Source organism: Mustela putorius, unplaced genomic scaffold (assembly GCF_011764305.1).
Source record: "Mustela putorius furo isolate JIRA1106 unplaced genomic scaffold, ASM1176430v1.1 tig00000174_pilon_pilon_pilon, whole genome shotgun sequence".
In the NCBI taxonomy this organism is placed as follows: domain Eukaryota; kingdom Metazoa; phylum Chordata; class Mammalia; order Carnivora; family Mustelidae; genus Mustela; species Mustela putorius.
The window spans coordinates 7,660,392-7,679,052 of NW_025421304.1; the positions used below are offsets into that span (position 1 = coordinate 7,660,392).

Here is an 18,661-nt window from a genome sequence, read left to right on the forward strand (position 1 = left end):
AAGAAACTGGATTACTTTATTACACCATATACAAAAATAATTCAAAATGAATGGAAGATCTAAATGTGAGACCTGAAACCAAAAAAGTCCTAGAAGAGAGCACAGGCAGCCTGTCCATAGCAAATTTTTCTAGATATGTCTCCTGAGGGAAAGGAAATAAAAGCAAAAATAAACTCTTGGGACTGCACCAAAATAAAAAGCTTCTACAAGAGTGATTATTTTAGATGTAAGTTATATTATGACCTTCTTTATTTAAAGTACCCACTTGCTTCCCATCCATTCAGAGTAAAAGCTGACATTCATGCAATATCTAAGGTCCTACATGCTCTCCACTAACATTCTCCTCTTTCTTACTTATCTACTACTCTCTCCTCCTGTGCCTCACAGGTCATCTTCTCCTTCTCTTCTCCTTCTCCTTCTCTTTCTCCTCCTCCTCCTCCTTCTTCTTTTTGAGAGGGAGAGGTCAGGGGAGGGGCAGAGCAGGAGAGAAAATCTTAAGCAGGCTCCTTGCCCAGCACAGAGCCCAACATGGGGCTCAATCTCACAACCCTGAGATCATGACCTGAAGTGAAATCAAAAGTTGGATACTTTACTGACTGTGTCACCCAAGTATCCCATCACACAGGTCTTCTTAAAGAGTTTAGGCACACTGCTGCCTCAGAACCATGGCACACTATGCCTGGAGGGTTCTTCTTTTAACTTCCTTCACTTCCTCACCATCTTATCTTATTTAAAAACCCCTACTTTAAAAAAAAAAAAAATCCCTACTATAAGACTGTTTGAATAAGACTTATTCAAATATGCTTTACTTTAGTCATGTCTTTCCCTCCTTCCCTACCTTGTTTTTCCTCAAGCACTTAGCATTCTCTGACATCCTATATATTATATTGTACTTTTCTATTTATTGTCCATGTTCACTGCATAGACTATAGTTCCATAAGGGCAAGGATTCTAACTAATCCTGGAATATGTATGAGTACTAAGTATAAGAAATTACTAAAAAAAAAATTATTGAATGAGTTAATAATTAATGATGTTCAGGTTGATGTAAAGCAACTAGATTCTGAGGTATGTCGTTGTCGGGTACTTGAAGAGAAAACTCTTGTGGGTGAACATATCATAGTTTATCAGAAAACAGAGGACCCAAAGAAGCTAAACTCAAATGAAGGAGGCTCACGGATTCCTTCTCAGCTTCTCCCCTTTCTTTGACCTGTTCCGTAATTGCAAAGTCCCATTCTCATTTCAACACTTCTTTTTATTATCTCCTCTCTGGATGTTGACTACACATTAATAGTATCTTTCTTATGACATTTGTAGGAAGCAACTATTTTTGCCTATTATTCATTTTTCCTTCTTCTTGAGAGCACGTTCTTTGCTTTCAAGCTCTTCCTCAGAGCTCAGTCCCTGACATGCGGATGGAGCCAAGATCTTCTTTCTCCAGGATCCCGGAGTGTGTCATGGACCAGTCCTGGGCAATCAAATATTCCATCCCCCTGAATGGCTATTGTATTAGGGATGGCTTCAGTCATAGTGAGCAAATTCTGGGATATCTGCTAGAAGCATAAGAGGAACTTTTTCAACTGAGACTGTAGTAAGGCTAATAAAACTTGACCTACAAGAATCTATCATGTAGACATAATCTATCTGAGAATAAAACTAAACCAGGAAAGCAGAGTAGAGAGATGCAGACTGATTTCTGACAATAATATTTAATCTGTCCTTGAACCCATCCCAAGCTTATGACCCATTAAATTCCCTTTTTTGATTGAGTTGAATTAGCTGTGTCACTTATAATCAAAAGATTCCTGAGACAGGATTTAGTAATTTTCTATGTATAAATCAGTTTCTTATATTCATGACACTCCCAACTTCCACAGAAGCCTGTTGGATTCCTCTTCACATTTCCAGTAGCACTTAGTGATTTAGGTAAATTACTATAAATAATTAAATAATTATTTATATAAAAACAATATTATAAATCTATAAATACATTTAATGAATATAATAAATAAATAAGTAAAAAATCAATAAATACCTGGGTGGATGAATGGATAAGGAGAAATGTCCTGTTTCAAATTGTTTGCCGTTTATTTTAAAGTAGGGACTTCAGGGGCACCTGGATGGCTCAGTCGTTAAGCATTTGCCTTCAGTTCAGGTCATGATTTCAGGGTTCTTGGATCAAGCCCTGAATTGGGCTCCCTGCTCACTAGGAAGCCTGCTTCTCTCTCTTTCATGCCCCCACTTGTGTTCCCTTTCTCGCTTTGTCTCTGTCAAATAAATAAATAAAATCTTAAAAAAAATAATAAAGTAAGGACTTCAATTTGATCATATGAAACCTGTGATTGCATGCCCTATGTTTATAAATTTGATATACTTGAAGGAAAATATTCACTTTAGTGAAATTTTTAAAGCCACTTTTGAAAATGAGTTTCTGAATTATCTTCTGGAGCTAACAGTATCAACAATAAAAATCCATTATGAATAGTAAGACTATGATAGGATAGTAAAGATTCTGGAATTCTGGCTGTTTTCTTAAGAAAAGACATGAATGTACATGAATGGTTAATTACAACATACAAGGGAGAGGTGGCTGTGCCTTTAGCTGCTTTGTAAGGTGTGGCTTTCTTCTAATTCTCAGAGGCTGTCCTGGGTGTAACTGTCACAGATCGCATTGCTCAGTAACCCGATACTTATCATTGTATTAGTTTACCCTGAGCTAAAGACCAGCAGGTACTTCATTAGTTTCCTCATATTTAAAGTCCTATAGTAGACCCTAGATCTTTCTTCATAACTATTTTGTCAATGTACGATTATCATAAAATCTTTTTTATTTTTATTATTTTGGAGGGGGGAGCAAATAACTTTTTGTTTGTTTGTTTGTTTTAGCAAATACACCAAAAAATCCTGCCGTGCTGCCAGCCCTGGATGCAATCCTGGGCCACAGCTCTGCACAGCTTTGCGGCTGGTCCTGTGATAGAAGAATCTTTCATTTCGCCTTCATTACTGGGTCATTACTAGGACCATCATGTTATCCTTGCAATAGAGAAACACACCATCTTTTCTCCAGTGTGACTTTTGTTGTCCAATTCCCCACTGCTGGATGTCCCTTTCTTCTGAGCTCTGGTTTGCCTCCACCATGTCACCCCCACCAGCAGCAGGACATCTGCTCAGCGGTCCCTCCATCCCCTTCCCAGAGATGATATACAGATTTGGGGCTCCTGTGTTGTCAGCACAGTTGATAAAGGCTCCCACCAGAATACCCAGGGGACTCGGGATTTCACATCAGAGGATCCACCACGTCCTTCACCTGGACATCTTGAATTCTGGAAAGGGACAGAAAAAGCAAAATATTTTTTAACTAATTGTTTAAATGCAATTATTTTACAGTGTCTTGCATATTAAAAGGGATTTTAGATATCCCATTCAAAGGCCTAATTTATTCTTCAGCCTCCATTAAATCCCTTGTTTTAATGTTAAATTAATGTTAACTTAATTTTCAAATACCACCAAAGAGCCCGTGGTAGCTTTGTTAGTGATAAACTCATTCTAAAGCTATTCATTTTCTCTTATTAAGTTCTTTGTTCAAATGCCTTTGCCACCAGAAAAAACATAAGCAAGACTTTTCTTGTGGAAGGCCCATTTTGCTTTCATACATTCTTCTTTGCATCCTTGGCTGATGGCTGATGTTGTTGGAGCAGGTTTTAGGCAAGTCCAAGACTGTGATAGAAAGTTCAAACCACTGTCTCCTCAGTGGCAGGTGCGATGAGATTGTGAGAGGCCAGGCTCCTTGAAGGTGGTTAGTACTCTGCCTGTTCCTCAGAGGCATCTCCTCCTCATGGCTCCCATTTCCTCTGACTCTGCAAGTCAGGTCTGTGACCACTGCATGAGAAGGAGGAGGAATGCTAGTCCTCTTCCAAAAGTTTACCTGTGACAGGAAGTGTGACTGACTTGACCAGGGCAGCCCTCCAACTGCCTATAGGGCCTGGACCAGTAACGTGGATGAGCCAAGTGGCCATTTGGCCGCAGGAGGCCTCAGGCTCTGCCCAGAGTGAATGGCTGCCATGAGCTCTGTGTCTTCCCAGAGCTGCTGAATCTTTCTGAGATGCCAAATTTGAACTTCTATATACAACTACCTGGATCAAAAATATTGGGTACTCACCCAATATTTTATAAAACTTGGTGAAGCACTTGTGTGGTCTTTTCTTTGCTCCGTGTCTGTTCTGCTGCCCTCCTCCTTCTGGGTGGCGGGTGAGGCGTCCCTCACATGGGGTGGCTGAGGGCTGCCCTTGTGGAGCCCTGCACAGCCATCCTTGGTCCGCTCTTTTAGAACATCACCCCTCGCTGGCCTGCGGGATGAGTTTGGCAGTCAGTTGGCTTCTGTGTCTAAGTTTATTCTCTAAGAACATTTCAGCTCTCCAAGTAATTGAGGGATAATTGTAACTATCATGATGCCACCTCCAAGGACTGGGGTGAAAATTAATGAAGTGCTTCTCACATCCTCTCAAGCACCTTCAGATGAAGCTGTGACTTTGTCACAGAATTTTATTCATCCGCTACCAGGTGGAAATTAAGGAACTCACAGGGCAGTGTTCCTGGAAGCTTGGCAAACCCAACCACCTGCATCCCGCCCCCCTTGGCTTGGTGGGGGGTGGCGGGGGGGGGTTTCCTTGTGGAAATTCAAATTCAAATTCCCAGCTTTACTCAGATCCTCAGAGAATGGGATTTGACACCTTGGGGTTTTTTTTCTGTTTGTTTGTTTTTTTAATTTGCATATATTATATGTGAATCATCAGTCTGTGAAGCCTCAGTATTACACAATTCACAGCGCATACCCTCCCCAATGCCCATCACCCAGCCACCCTATCCATGGCCCAGCAACCTTAGATTTGTTTCCTGAGATTAAGAGTCTCCTGCGGCTTTGTCTCCCTCTCTTGGGTTTTAACAGGCATAGGCCCACACCCAGATGATGCGAATGTCATTAAAGTTGGAGGAAGACATCTGAGCCTTTGGAAGAAACTAAGGAGAGACGGCCGTGAAAAAAATCTTTGGGTTAAAATGGGGGCTTTTCACTCTGCTTCTTTGAGCCTGTGAAAATGGCTTAGTAAGGTGTTGGAAATGTTTAACATAGAACAAAAGAACAAGCCTGGAGATATGGGGTGATAAATATAGGTGATGTAGACAGCTTATGGTGACCTAGAGAGCTGGGTTCAAATCCAGATGTGAAGCCAGAGAAAACTTATTCTGCCTCTCTGAGCCTCAGTTTCCGCATAAAGTTCAAGGATAAAAATCGAGAGGTACAACTCTCTCATAGAAGCCTCTTGAACTCAAGGTACCCACATTTAAGCCAGAGAAATAGACTGTGGGTGTGGCTAATGCTACTTGGATCTGCCTGCAATCAAAGAGATAAGAAATAAATACGTGTTCTAGGAGTGCCTGGGAAGCTCAGTCATTAAGCAGCTGCCTCGGGCTCAGGTCATGATCCCGGGGTCCTGGGATCGAGTCCCTCATCAGTCTCCTTGCTCAGTGGGGAGCCTGCTTCTCCCTCTCCCACTCCCCCTGCTTGTGTTCCCTCTCTTGCTGTGTCTCTCTCTGTCAAATAAAGAAATAACATCTTCAAAAAAAAAAAGTGTTCTAGAGAGTTCTGCCGCCTAAAGAATCACAAACCTGGACAAACAGAGACCGAGGCTGTTTCAGAGGGAACCTTTAAACCTGTCTGGCCAGAAAGCAGGCTGGGGAAGTGGAATGGTTCCCCAGAAGGAGTACATCTTCTCCGTTGCCCTCTTTAGAGGTGGCTGAGAACAGCAGAACCGAGAGGACGTGAAACAGGGCTGCAGAAAACAAGGTCACGGGGGCTTCTTCGGGAGCAGTATTGGTGAACACCCAGTGGGGCGACAGGAGTGTGCACTGCGCTGGTCCTTCCCTGCTCCACAGCTGTGTGTGGGGTGTGCAGGGTTAGAGTGGCTGTTCCTGTCCACAGAGATGGTCCTGAGTGGCAACCTCCCAGTGATGCCCTCAGGGCTGTGCCATTCTCCCCGGGGTAGGGGGTGTGTATTCCCCACATGGAAGGGGAGAAAGTTCCTATTTGTGACTAGGGGAAAGGCCTTGATCAGAGGATTCGATTATTGTTCATGAATATTTGTTGCCCCTCCTGAGGCAGGGGGGGATGGGAAGGGGAGAGTAGAGATTACTCTTCTCCTCTCCAGAGATGTTAGGCTTGTGAGTTGCGAGGGAATTGGCCAGTGAATTGCGAGTGGGTGACTGTGTTATTTCAGAAGCCTTGTCTCTTCTCTGTGTGCGGGTACAACCGGTTAAGCCCCCAGATCAGACCTGCCACTGCGCCCAAGCCAGAGAGGGGTGGTTGGAGCTTCCAATGGCCTGCAGGGGAGCAACGCAGAAACTGTCATCGCTCTAAGCCAGGGTCAGCAACATTTCTGTAAAGGGCCAGAAAGAAACTATGTTAAGGTTTGTGGGCCATGTGGTCTCTGGAACAATGACTCAGCTCGCCTCTGTATCAAGAAACTGGTCCCAGACAACACTTAAACAAATGGGCATGGCTGTGTTCCAATGAGACAAAGAAGGAGTGGGCTGAGTTGGCCCTTGGCCATAGTTTGCCAATCTCTGCTATAAGCCGTTGAGATTTGTGGGGAGGGGGTCCTTCATTTTCCCTAATGTGCTGGATCTCACACTTTAATATACATCAGAGGCACCCAGAGGGCTTGTTAGAACACAGATTGCTGGGCCCTGCCTGGAGGCTCTGGGAGATATACCTGGGTGGGGGGCCCGAGGATGTGCATTTCTTTTTTTTTTCTTTTAAGATTTTATTTATTTATTTGAGACAGAGAGAAAGGGAGAAAGAGAGAAAGAAAGAGAGCGAGAGAGAGCACAAGCGGGGAGGAGGGTCAGAAGAAGAGGGAGAAGAGACTCTCCACTGAGCAGAGAGCCCGATGTGGGACTCCATCCCAGGACCCTGGGATCATGACCTGAGCCAAAGGCAGACGCTTAACCCACTGAGCCACCCAGCCGCCCCAAGGACGTGCATTTCTAACATGTTTCCTGATGATGTTGATGCTGCTGATTCTGGACCACCCTTTGAGTATCACCGCCCTGGTCCTTCTTGATTGATTTATTATTGTAAACTGGACTAATATCAGAACTTAGCTCATGGCGGTGTTGTCCTAACTAAAGGAAACAGCACTGTAATGTTAATTAGGGGAAGTCCTGGGACTTGGTAAGTGCTCAGTAAAAGTTAGGCACTGTTACTACACATACAAGAACACTCCCTTTCCTACTGGAAGATAGAGAATGGTGGATGAAATGACCATTTGCTTCACAGATGGGTCCTCACTACCTCAAATACTCCACCACCAGATTTATTTAAAGAGCACATGTTGTGGTCCATTTGCAACCAGCTTTCCATGGCAACTTGACTTCCAGTCAGGAGAGTGGCTACTACTCAGAACAGGTGGACCTTTACCATCTCATTGAGCAGGTGGCCATCTGCCTTCTGGATTCTCTGAGGGTGGGGAACTCCAGATGAACTTGATTCCTTCAGGTAGGCACTCAAATTAAGACAACCATCCCAACACCATTGGTGGTTAGGATGGTTACATCTATTCTGAGAAGGTTCCATGGACACTGCCTGGTTAGGGACATGGCTTGCAGTTGTAGGATGAGTATGTGCCTGGGCGCCAAGAGAAGAGCCCACCTAGCACACATGTGACCTGACTGCTCACTGCAGTGGGGTTATACAACTTATCACAGGCTTGTTGGGAGGATTTAGTGAGAGTGCCTGTTTGGGGAGCCAGGGAACCTCAGGTTCCCTGCCCGCTGGAAGACTTCTGCCTGTCCTTCCTGGAAGTCAGTAGTGTGCAGGGGTCAAGGATGCAACCTCTGGTCCCAGTGACCTGGGGTCAAAGCTTGCCCCTTCCATGCTGTGACTTCCACGCACATTATTCAGCTGCTCTGCAAGCCTGTGGCACTATTCTCTGCTCAATGTTGATGACTACAACATTCATTGGACTCACCACATGCCAGGGGCTTTGGCAGACCCCTTACCTGTACATCTCCTTTCATCTTCCACAACACCCTGCAGGGGGTGTTCTTATATTTATATAAGAATATGTTATATACTTATATAAGTTGTTTACTTATATGTTCTTATATTTTATAGACAAGGAAACTGAGCTCTGGAGAAGTTAAATAGCTTGCTAATGTGGACAGCCTGCAGGTGGTGAGAGCTGGCTCCCAGTCTTGGGTTTTGGGGGTAGAGTCCATCCTTCTGGCTGTGACACTGTGTTGCTTCAGTCCCAGCACTCCGTCTCCTGACAGTGTGCTTTGGGGACCACTGATCCTCCCAGCCCCCCTGAGGTTTCCTCCATCTGTGTCTTCTCAGTAAATGTTTGTTGAGGCAATGCAGGAAGGCATTAAGCAAAGTGTGCATGAATGTTAATCCATCTGCAGCCTCTGTGGTGTGTACCCACGCCTTCCTGGAGGAAGGGTCACAGACACCAGTGTCTCCTTTCATACAACAGTGCAAAGAACAGACTGTTACTCTGACTTGGGCGCTGCTCCTAACTTCCCCCAGCTTCTGGTGACTGTCGCCCACTGGATGCCAGCTGTAGGCACACTGTGGTTTGACTCCAGTGGGGTTCATCTTTTCTTCTGCCTCTGACAGCTAAATCCACATCTGCGTCTCCCAGAAATGCTTCTGAGATTGCGTTGTCCACCCCTCCAGGAAAATAGGAACCACCAGATCCAGTCGGGAACTGAGGGTGGTTGTTCTCAGGCCTGCACAGAGAGAGGCCGGGGTAGTAACTTCCCTTTCAAGGAGGAGGAGGGAACAGCCAGTTCCCTGTGCAGCCCAGCCTGGAGGGCACCTCTGGTCAGAAGTAAGGAAAAGCAACATCTCCGTGATTAATGTAAAATTAATAAGGACATGTTCTTCCTTGTGCTTCCGTTTGGAATTTCCTATATGATAGGCAATTTGTGTCCAAGATTTTTATATTATTATTATTATTATGAAGGAAATTAGAGCCATATTTAGACTGGGATACATTATTTGGTTTCTCCATTTATTTACAAGTCAGCATTGAGAACCCTCTCTTTAGAAACAAAGTTAGAAGTACAGGCTACAAATTGGCAAACGAAATCCTAGTTCCAAATAGCACAGTGGCATTTGCAAACCCTGTGGCTTCCAATCTATGTTTACTTTGAATGGAATGAGAACGGAGAAAGCTTTGGAAAAGCCATCTGCTCAACTCCCAGTGGCTTATGCTTCTCCTTTGGTCTGAAATTTGGACTTGGGTAGAGGAGTGAGGGGCATGGTGAGCAGTTCTTCTCCTAAATTGGCTCATCCCAAATGTCAGGGAGCCACACTTCTCCACGTCCTGATGACTCCTGGCTTCCCTCAGAGCCCTGACTCATGACCACGTGGCTTATGAGGATGTGAACTGGCATTCCTACTGTCGCCATGTCATGTGGGTTTTGTGTCCCTCACCTACCACTGATACTCCTAAGTTGTCTCTCTTTTTTTTCCCTCTCCAGTGCCCCCTCCCATGTTAATTTTCTAAAAGCCAAGCTCTAGTCACTCTGCTTCATTACCTCTCTATTGGCTATGCAGCAAAGTCCAGACTTTTTGGCCTGACAGTCAAAGTTCCCAGTCTGACTTCTTCATAAATTTCCTGTCTCTTTCCTTCTCTTCCTAATGTTACCCAAAGCAGACACTGTTGGTACCCTATGCATATTCCCCCTGGTCCTTATCTCCAGAGCACATACCTCCAGTCCTGGGTTTCCCTGCTCAAAGGTGTGCTCTGGTCTCTGGAGCTCCTGTTACCAACTATATTGAGTACCAGAGAATTAACAATTCCCTACCCCACAAACCCCTGCCCCCCACCCGTAGTAGCCGTGAACTCATGGGAGTTCATATGTAAATACTCAGCTCCCTCAGCTTGCTGTTGGGACTCTGCAATGCATGTTCTGCATGACTTCCAACATTCCCCAGAGACATTCAGCTTCCAGGCCCTCAGAGGTCCTTGGATGGATAACACACTGTTTGTTGGCTGCTTCCTACACCTGCTCCACTTCCCTACTCCTCCTCAAGTGTTTCCTGGAGTCCCACCCTCCAAATCTACTTGTGGTACATCCTTGCCTAGTGCTGGCTTCTGGAGGAACCACAACCCTGATGCTCCCTGTATCATTTTCTTCGGGCCTCTAACAAAGTACCAGGCTCTGCAAGACTTAAAGCAGAAATTCATTTTTTGACAATTCTGGAGGCCAGAAGTTCTGAAATCAATGCTTTGACAGGGCCATACTCTCTGACAGTTCTAGAGCAAAGTCCTTCCATGCCTCTTTTAGCTTCTGGTGTTGGCGCCAATCCTTAGTGTTCCTTGGCTTATAGTTACATTGTTCCTGTCACATGCCATCTTCTCCCTGTGTCTTCACATGGTCTGTGTGTCTTGTCTGCCTCTTTCCTATTTTTTTTTAAAGATTTTTATTTATTGATTTGTCAGAGAGAGAGAGAGAGAGCACAAGCAGGGAGAGTGGCAAGCAGAGAGAGAAACAGGCAGAGGGAGAAGCAGGCTCCCCGTTAAGTAAGGAGCCCGATATGGGGTTTGATCCCAGGACCCTGGGATCATGACCTGAGCTGAAGGCAGACACTTAACTCACTGAACCACCCAGGAACCGCTGTCTCTTTCCTGTTTTGATAAGGACACTACCTCTACTGGATTAGGACCCATTCCAATGACTTCATTTTCCCTTGGTTACTTTGGTGAAGACCCACTTCCAGATGAGATCCCACTCTGAGCCACTGGGGGTTAGGACTTCAGCTGATATTCATGGACATCATAATTCAGCCCTGCCTCTCCTTCTTGCTCTTTTGGGGCTGGCATTTGCTTCTGCTACTTCCTTGTCCCAGAATAAGAACATTATTCCTTCATTTCTGACTGTGAGACTCAGATATAGCTTCAGCACCTGCTTCTTCCACATAGAGTACTCTGGGACTGCTTCTCCACAGGCTGTACCCCTGCCTGCCTGAAGTTCTGGTGCCTCTGGGTCCTGAGGGTGTGTGCCAGATGACACAGCTGAGCCTGCAGTGGTGACAGGCACAGAGGTATTCTGGAAAGACTTCTTGCTTGATGGTTGGAAGCATGCTGTACAACCTCAATAAAACTAAAATGATCACAAAATGGATTATTTTATATTAATTTTAGAATCCACTTGGGCTTAGACAATTATTTTTATTTCAACACTTATTGGCATTCTTTCTGGAAGATACACATCTTTTTTTTTTTTTTTGTCTCAAGAAATCTAGTCTAATAAGTAAAATTTAACCTTCCTTGGACTTTGGACACTGGAAGCACCTGAGAATTACAGTGTAAGCATGGCTTTCAGTACACAGGTGCAGATCCAGAAGGGACAGGTGACTGGGGGTGTCAATGGGGAAGGGACAGACCCTAGGAGTGGTGTCCCAGGCCTGCATCGCCAGCATTGTTTTCTGCCAGCTGGTACTTCCTCCTCAGATTGAACTTCTGAGAAAAATCATTCTGGTGACCTGAATGTCATGGAGCCTTGAAGAAATGGGCTTATAGATAGTCATAGGTAGGTTCCAGAAAAACATTTGGTAGTAACTGTGAAGGGTAGACAGTTCTAGTTGGGCGTGCAAACCTTACAATCCTTTGCTTGATTTTTAAGAAAAATCTAACCAACCCACACACAATTCTCCAGAGTCTACTTGGTGGAGGCTCATTTCTGTGCTTCCTGCAGTGTGTGAGCATAACAAAGGGAGGGACTTCTGGGGTTCAGCCCAACATAGCATTGTAGACCCAGAACTATGACCACCACTCCCCATTTATGCAGATCAGACCCACAGAATGAGAAAATAAATAAAACCCGTGTCTCCTTGAGAGAGAGGACTGAAAGTTAGCTAACCCAGACCTCTTCACAGACCCGATGCAGGGTTCCAACAGCTGGCAAGAAAACCTGAACTTTGTTTAGGTGACTCACATTGGGGTGGCTCTGACTCTTAACACATGGAGATTGACCCCACTTACTGCTCCCTGTAGCTGTATGCCAGATGCAATCACATTCAATCCCACAAAGACCCTAGGGGAAGGATATTACCATCCCATTCTGGCTGTGAGGAAACCGAAGTCCAGTGGGGCTACGTAGGGTGCCCAAAGTCAGGTGGAGAGTGAGGGGCAAGCTGGTTCCTTGCAGACTGCTGGCTCCGAACTTGCAGTTGGACGTGTTTGCTTCCACACCCAGGTCCTCTCCAACTGAGCAGAGCGCTGGACCCAAATGTAAGGCCCTGATTTGAATTCCATGAGTGATGGCTCGACAGAAAGCCAATTTCAGAAGTCCATGGCTACCAGCAGAGAGCACATGAAATGAAGAAGGAATGCTAAAATTGGCAAGGCAGAAACTTCCACCCCCAATATTGTCTCATCTCAGAGAATATAAATGACATCTGAAAAACAGCAACTTCTTTCCTTCTATCGCCTGGTGCTCTGCCTTGGATAAATAATTTACTCTCCGGCAATGAGAACCAAATTTGATTTATAAACCATAGTCCAGATACATAAGACAACTTGCAAAAATCTGCCTATATAAATCCCAGCCATCCCAGGGGTATTTATCGTTTTATGCATACGGAGAACAGGGAAACAGAGATTTAAGCCTTTTTAATCTGTGTTTATTGAAAAGTGCTTTTGTCTGTGTTTATTGAAAAGTGCTTTTGAACTTCATTCATTCAGGACCCCAAAGCGAAGTGGGAATGGCTCTGAGCCACAAATGGCCATGTTTCCTTCAGAGTTCTCCTGCCTCTATGCTTTTCTTTTGTTTGGCTTCCATTTGCCCCAAACTCTCATTTGCTCTCTTTGAATTCATCCTTCAAAGACCATGTCAGATGAGATCCCTGTGTCACTGATGGGGCTTTCAAACTCAAATTCTGTCTTGAGCTTATGTGATACCCCTCCCACACACACTATCTTCCTTCTTGTCTTACAGCCTGCACTCCCTCCTCGTGCTTGCCAGGCAGTCTCTGTTGGGGGTTCAAGGTTAAGGGGCTCTCAGTGGTATGTCATATGATGTGTTCAGACTCCCTGCCACAAGGGAATCTGCTTCTCCCTCTGCCCTTCCCCCCAACTTGTTCTCTCAATATCTCTCTCTCTCTCTCTCAAATAAATAAAATCTTAAAAAAAAAAAAAAGAATCAAGAGGTAGTAAAAATAAGATTGAGTCATGGGACTCCTCATGGGAGTCTCTAGATCCAGCCTTGCCTGAAATTCCTGCTTCTGGATGTTTTGATTAAGAGGAACAACTTATGTCCTTTATAGTTTAAAGCACTTTGACTCAATTTTCTGTCATGTTCCACCACAAGGGTTGTGATTAATATACACTTCTTTGGGGACACAAAGTTATTCCCTTTCTGACTCTTCTCTCTCTTTCTGCAGTAGTGACTGGTGAGGGCCCTCTTCCTAAAGTGTGAGAATTTGATGCCTACCTGTTTAGGGATATGGTTTAGAGATTAAAGTCAGCTTGGGAAGGGAGGTTTAACTAAATGATCTCTAGCTTTTGTTCCCACTCAGTCAATAAGACTTTGAACCAGCCTACCTACCTAGCAGATAAGATAACAATTAACAATCTTAAATGATGAAAGCCAATACTTACTGTGTCAGGTACTGTTGTAAACACTTCGGTCAATGCTTCTTTTTTATCCCCTTAAAGATTCCATTTATTTATTTGAGAGAGAGAGCATACATACATGAGCAGGGGAGCGGCAGAAGCAGACTCCTCACTGAGCAAGGAGCCCAACATGGGGCTTGATCCCAGGACCCAGAGATCATGACCCTAGCCAAAGGCAGATGCTCAACTGACTGAGTGAACCACCCGGGCACTCCCATCTGTGACTCTTTAACAGCCCCAAGATATAGATGCTGCTATCCCCTTGCTGGAGGCTGCATGGCTGGTGCAAGGAAGCATGGATCCAGACTGCACGAGTCTAAGCTCTTTCCTGCCAGGTTACGAACTTGGTATGCACTGTGCTTGCTTTAGGACCCTCCCCCTTCCCATACAGCTGGACTGCTTGCTGCTTGAACCCCTTGCCATCTTAGCCCCACTCCCTACTTCTCAACAGGATCTGGGTCTTGATAGGAGAAGATAGCAGTGGGGCTTAGAGAAGGCAAGACCAGAAGAGCACATAACAGGAGTGGGGAAGGACCTCTCCTTTTGGGGCAGGGGAGGGAGAGATTTTCTTTACAGGTTATATTAGGGGCTGAGGGATGTGTGGGAAGAGATAGGTCACATCAGGATGTGGTATTACAAGTTAAAATTCCTTTTAAATGATTCTGGGGAATGGAAGTTAAAAGACGTTAAGTTATTAGTAGTAGTAGTTATTTTTAATGCAGACTGTGTGTCTGTGTAAAACCTGGACCACAAGATCAGAATGGCATAAAGACTTGATTCTCTATTTCTCCACTCGTCCGTCCATCCATCCATCCATCCATCCTTCCATCCAGTTAGTGTAAACATTCTGCCAGCAAGCCACGGAGAACATTGCAATGAGGACAAACAGGGAGAGAGAGTTAGGAGACCAGCATGTGGTGCCAGTTAGCCAAACTAAGCTGTCTGGGCCTCACCCTTGGGGTTTAGGTGGGAGTGAAATGTAAGCAGTCTTCCCTCTGGCTTAGGGGCATCAGCTTAAGGGGAGGGGTAAGGCTCTCTCTTGGCTTTTGGCTGTTTCTCAGCCCATTAGGGGTCAAGATCTACCCTTAAGTATGTGCTGTGTGATGCTTTGAGGGCTGCGCTGGCTCCAGGTGGAAGGAGACATCAGTTATTTCTGGAAATTCTGCTGTCAGGCAGTGAGTAGTTTCTGCATTCAAGGATGATGCCTTGTTCTCCCCTGGGGTGATTATGTTAATGGAATGAGGGCCGTCTTCTGATGGATGGTGCCAACTCCACGGTCAGAGCTGGGGTCAGTTGGCATTCTGTCTCTTGGATGTGAAAGGAGATGGTTCCACACTGATGGTCAGAAAAGCAGTAGACATCCGGACGGGCCTGAACACGGAGGCTGGCATTGCTTGTGGGAAAATTAAGCTGCTTTGAGTCCCCAGGAATGACAGAGTGGAGGCAGTGGTCAGTTACAGTCTAAATGGCTTCGGGGCACATGGTAGGTGCTCTGTAGATACTGGCTGACTTGAACTGAGTGCAGTTTTGTGATTTGGCTCCTTAATGTGATGCTTTTATGACAGCAGCCTCCAAAGCAAAGCAGCAGAAGCCCAGATAAGCACCCAGGGCCCGAGCACAGGTAGTCTTTGAGACAGGAGGCTCAGGTGTTGCCGCCACTGGGAGAGTCCTGATAAGGGACCTAGAAAGTGTCTGTGTGGCTCTGGGCCTGCACTTTCTTCTCTGTGAAGTGGGGCTGTTCCACGAGTTCCTCTTTTACAGGGGTGCTCAGAGACGCAAGTGAGGCCACATGCTTAGGAAACTCTCTGGCACCCGATAAGCCAGCAGGAACAGGGAACAGAGGCAAGTGCATGAGGTTTTATTGTGGGGAAAGAGAGCCGAAGGAGAAGTGCGCGCATGGGTTTAGGGCACTTGTAAAGCTCTCTATAGACGGTCCTACAGAGTAGGTGGGTTTTTTCCCAGCTTTACTGAGGTGTGTTTGACAAATAAAAATTGTATATATTTAAGGTATACAGTGTGATGCTTTGATATACATTGTTTAATGATTACCACAATCAAGCTAATTAACACATTAACATAGTTACAGTTTTCATGTGTGTATGGGAAGAACACTTACGATCGACTCTCGGCGAGATTTAAGTATATGATCTGTCATTATCGACTATGGTGTTTTGCATGTGAGGGCCTGTTCAAGGAGCAGCTCAGAGAGGTGAAGCCGTTACAGGAAGTAGGCCACCCCCCTGGACCCTTGAGCCATGACTATCAGATTTTGAGCCCACACTCCTCCCACTCACTGGCGTGCTTGGCCCAGACCTTTTTCAACCCTCCCTGGAGGGAAGGCCCCGTGCGCTCTGGTTTGGGTGGGGGTCAGTTGGAGTTTTCCTCAAAGACATCTCAGACCTGGGAGAGCCTGCAGCCAGCAAGCACATCCTCCAATTATGCCAGCACGCCTCTCTCTCACTAGCATGCCTCTCTCTCATAAATTCCCCTCAGTGGAACGGGGCTGTGTTTTCTTTGTTTGCATCTAAATCCTGCTGCTCTATTGATTACTATAATTCAGCCCTAATTGGACTTCTGCGAAGCACATGCACAGACGACAGTGGGCCTTTAGGCAGTGTGGCATCCATTATTAATAGGACGATGCTGGCCTTTGCCCTGCTCCATGCCTTCCCCTAGGGGAGCTCTGAGTAGCAGACCTGCTGAGTAATGTGCCTTCCCGATGAATTCATCTCTTCAAAATGTTTGTTTCCTCTTGGAGAAGGATGCAAACCACACTACCAGTACAGTACTCTTTAATTGCCTCTCTGCTGCCCTGGGCTGGGGAGACGCTCAGGCTCTCTCAGAAGCAAGGCGCTGGTCTTTGTGAGTTACGGGGTTGCAACAGAGCCCTGGGCAGGCATGGGAGCTCGTGAGGTTTGAGAAGCCAGCGGGACAGAGGCCAAGAATCTGTACCTGGTTGCTGATGGTTTAGCCAGAGAAGAAGGGTCACGTTTGGCCACACACGTAAGACAACAAGTTGGGGCAGGGAAAAGTCTGTGTTCTGTGGGCTGAAACAGAACAGATTTCCATTACTAGGACAGGTCTGGGTAGCTTACCTCCTAATAAGATCTTTGATACAAGTGAAAAGTTCCGTGGCCCACTGAGGAGGGCAGATGTCAGGATATGTGGTCAACAGACTGCACTCAGCACGTGCCAGGGTGCTGGTCCTGGTCAGGGGGCTGAGCCTTTCAGCATGGCATCTGCCCCCATAGAATAGGAGGTTTGGGAGCTGCTATCTAATGGCCACAAGCAACCACTTCATTACTAAGAGAAGGGAGCTGACCAGAATCATGCTTTCCAGGTCTCCTGAGTCTGGGTCTCCTTCTCTGCCCAGGTGGATGGAGTCAGGCTGACACCATGAGTGCGGCTGGCTTGGGGTTGTGGGGGGGCCCAGGACAGGTGCACATGCTGCTCAGATCATGAGAGGGACAGGTGTTGGCACAGGTCAGGATGGGGTATGGACGGACCCCAACATGTAACCTGGGGTTAGTTTTTCCAAAGCCAAGTTACTTACTCTCTGTTAACACTGGCAGGCAGGAGACGGGATCCCCTGCGTCCACAGCCCATCCACGAGCCATCCTGCTTGACATCACTTAGGCAGTCAACAAACCTTAGTTCCTGGAATATTCTGGCAGGCTTTGGAGAAATAATTGCAGGTAAGAATGACCAAGTCTGACCTCCTGCATCTTGCATTAATGGGAAAGACAGACAGACATTGAACAAGTCAAGCACCCACACGGACAAAGACTTCAGAGAACCTAAAGGCTGGAAACAGCTGAACAGGACAATGATTAGGGATGAAGAGACAGGGCTGCCCTAAACTTATCTCGTGTCTTTGGGCCCATGTTTCTGAGCCCAGTGCTACCGACTGCCTCCTAAGGCTGGCCGCAGAGAGAGTGGAGCAGCTCTGACTCCCCAGAGTGCTCTCAGTGGGGAGGGTAGAGCAAGTATCCGACAGGCCTTTCTTCCTTCCCTAGCTGGCCATTCAGGAGACACTCCCTCTCTCTCTTGTTGCCTCTCACACTGCAGTATGAGTGCTCTCTTTCTCTTGTAGTGGGCAGAGCTGATCCTTAGGAGCAGTGCTCAAAGGATAAGTGGAGACGAGATGTCAGGGAAGGGGACACTCGTCCTGGTGTAGAGAGATCATAGCTGTTCCCGAGGACCTGAGGTCCCTGAGGACCAGGAGGCTTCATGCTGGAGTGTGCCTATTGCCCCCGGCAGCCTCGTGCACACCCATCTGCTCACATTCTCCCACCAGGAGACCAGAGGCCATCTGCACTGCCCTCTAGCTCTCCCCAGATAGTTCCTGGTCGCTGTGGCAGGGCCTGGTGGCAGCTGACTTCTTGGCACCTTTCTCCTCTTCTGCCTCACCATGCCCCCTCCACGCCTTCTCCACCACCTTCTGCCACCTCCCACCCTTCCAACTTCCTTGCTCCTCCCCAGCGTGCGAACTGGTCCCCAGGGCCCATCAGTGCCATACCCTACCCAGCTCACCATCAGGGGAGGCAGAGCCCACAGGCTGCTAGCACAGACAATAAAGCTATGGCGTCTGGCTTCACATTTCAGGTTTTCTCAGCCTCCCCATGCCTCAGTTGGCTCACCTGGAAATTAGGGTAAGCCCCGTTGTTGTGAGGGTTAGCAGAGTCCTCAGAGCAGTGCCTGGCAGGTGTGACTGCTTCCCGTGTTGGCTGGCACTGTCACATGCCCTCTGTTTTCTGTCCCCACTGCCCCTGCCCTTGCCCAGGCTCCCAAAGTTCCTTTGTCTGAACTATTACAGCAGTGTCCCCAGGAAGAGTCTCCCACCTCACATCCCTACCTTCTTCCTAACATCTTCCTCACTGCTTCAGAGATCCTATCTGTACCACTCAAGACCCTCCTCTGGCTTCAGCTGCTAGCAGGACAAAACCCAACCCATGTCTTGGTGCCCACACACCTCTCCA

General features: G+C 46.5%; 1 pseudogene; it reads right to left on the reverse strand.

Annotated features, from left to right (window-relative positions):
• Positions 1–2,836: 2,836 nt before the first annotated feature.
• Positions 2,837–4,623, reverse strand: LOC101673692 (annotated as a pseudogene).
• Positions 4,624–18,661: the final 14,038 nt, after the last annotated feature.